The sequence below is a fragment of the Dendrobates tinctorius genome, unplaced genomic scaffold (assembly GCF_039654945.1).
Source record: "Dendrobates tinctorius isolate UK_male_01 unplaced genomic scaffold, ASM3965494v1 ptg000011l, whole genome shotgun sequence".
NCBI lineage: Eukaryota > Metazoa > Chordata > Amphibia > Anura > Dendrobatidae > Dendrobates > Dendrobates tinctorius.
In genome coordinates, this window is record NW_027361679.1 from 78,340,001 (window position 1) to 78,342,303 (window position 2,303).

At 41.1% G+C, this 2,303-nt stretch overlaps 1 protein-coding gene across 2 annotated transcripts in view; it reads left to right on the forward strand.

Annotated features, from left to right (window-relative positions):
- Nucleotides 1-1,868, forward strand: part of PURG (purine rich element binding protein G) — a 363,872-nt gene extending 362,004 nt beyond the window's left edge. The window contains exons 3-4 of one of the 2 annotated variants that reach the window (XR_012219969.1): nucleotides 236-340; nucleotides 1,666-1,868. The gene's annotated coding sequence lies outside the window, so the exon portion shown is untranslated. Of the gene's footprint in view, nucleotides 1-235; nucleotides 834-1,665 lie in introns of those variants that run through there. The other variant, XR_012219968.1, reaches the window with a different exon arrangement.
- Nucleotides 1,869-2,303: the final 435 nt, after the last annotated feature.

Consider the following 2,303-nt stretch of genomic DNA (forward strand, 5'->3'; position numbering starts at 1 on the left):
AGCATAAATCGAGTGACAGGTTCCCTTTAAGCTAACTGTAAAGTCTTGCCTATATGCAGGACACCTCAGTCATAATACTGCATATACTGGAAACATACTGTTTGGCTTTTTTTTCTTTTCTGCACACCTGTCATATTTGCCTGTGATATTTTCTTTTTTATAGATGATAATAGCAGACACGTATAAGTACACTGCATTCTAACTTAACACTGTTATTTTCTGTCTTTTTCTACAGAAAGCATGGAAAATGAAGACAAGGCTTACTTTGGAATGAAAAATGTGCAAAATAAACTTCCACTGAATTTCACAATCCCTAAGATAAAACGACATGTTGACAAATGTTAGTATTGTGGACTTTTCACGTAATAGTGTCGTAAATATTTCAGGTCTTCATGGCTGGAAATTTACAAGGAATGCAATGGTTTATTAATATTATGTATTCCATCTCTCTCTATGGGATCAGTGTATTTGTAGTTGGTACAGGAAAGATTTATATCTTTGTACAGTGTTAGCCAGTAGAAAGAAAAATATTCAGAAGGTCCTTGTGGGGGCATCACAACACATTAGGAGACCCCAATCAGAGGACAATAAAACACCCGTACTCCTTATCTATGAACTGGTCCAATATTTGTGTTTCTCCCTTTCCCACAATGACAGTTCTACCTCGCGTCACTTGTCTTTTCTATTGCATTATTTCTGTGCTGTTTTGTGTATAAATATGTGATTCTTCAGATGTTGTATTAGTCAATGCCTGATGAAGGGACCTGAGTAGTCTCGAAAGCTTGCAATTTGCTACCATCTTTTCAGTTAGCCATTAAAAGGTATCAACCACTGAGGACTCTCAATTCTGAATATTTTTGTAGTTGGTAATCACTAAGATACATAGATCTTCCTAGGAGGCATGTATTATGTGCTGACAGTGTGAAGGGACAAGACCATGGTGTGATATGAAGGATTTACATAGAGCACTTTGGCCCTACACTGAGATAAATGTGTGGGGTGACATGCCAAGTCGGTCCATTTAGAAAATATATGGATATGGCAGTATTTTATGTTTTTTTTTTTCTCTTATGTATATTGTTGATGAAATTGTATTTTCTAGTTCTGTAATTTACTGATATTTTTTTCCATATTATTGTGGTTTCCTAAATTAAATTAACTAAAAGTACATTCCTAACTAATGTCTGTTAAGTTGTTAAAGGGAACCTGTCTCCAGAAAAAACTCTTATTAACCTGCAAATATGGAGTTAATCTGCAGGTTAACAGCTCTGTTAACTTGCCCAATACCCACACTTAGCCAAAAACTTCCAGGAGAAAATTAATTTTATCCCCCCCGGTATCGTTCCGGTGTCAGTCATAAAGGCGATGCCGACGATGATTCACTTACCGAGCGAGGGCTGTAACCATGCCCCGTTCTCTGCCTGACAGCCAGACCCAATGCAGAGCCTGTATTAGTCAGGGTTGGGGGCATGGTTACTGCCGCCACTCTGTATACTCAGAACGGTGAGTGAACCCGTGCCGGCGCCACCCCCTTGACTGACACTGGAACGCCGGGCAGGTTAATAACGCTAATAACCTGCAGATTAACCCCATATCTGCAGATTAATAGCATTTTTCTGGTGACAGGTTCCCTTTAATAATTTTTCTTCACATTTTTATTTTCAGGTTGTTTGCTTCAATGTTTGCCGAACAGGAGGGAATTTGGTGAAATCATGGACATCTTATATAACGGAAGACTTAATTTGTTCTCAGAGCTGAAATCTTGGACATTTTCAGATATTAAACTTGTCCTCAATGATTATTTAGCTGAAAAGTTTTTTGCAAAGAGGTAAGCAGCTCTGAAAAACAATCATGAGCGTTAGGGTCCCGTTACATTTAGCAATACACCAGCGATCCCAACAACGATACGACCCGGTCAGGATCGCTGGTGCATCGCTAAATTGTCGCTAGTGAGCTGCCACACAGGCAGAGATCACCAGCGACGCAGCAGCGATACGCGATCTGTCGGCGGTCACTCTTACCTGTCACACTGCAGCGATGATGCCGACTTCTGCCTGCGTCCATGCGTCACTAGTCTGTGCCAGCGGGACGCCAACGAGGAAAAAATGGCCCAGGACATTCGAGAGCGATCAGCGATATCCAGCAGGGGGGCTGGTCGCAGGTACGTGTCACACAAAGCGAGATCGCTAGCGATATCGCTGTTGTGTCACAAAATCGGTGACGCTTTAGAGATATCGCTAGCGATCTCACTATGTGAGAAAGGCCCTTAACATCTGCTGCTCATAGATATCCTAGTCAAAAGG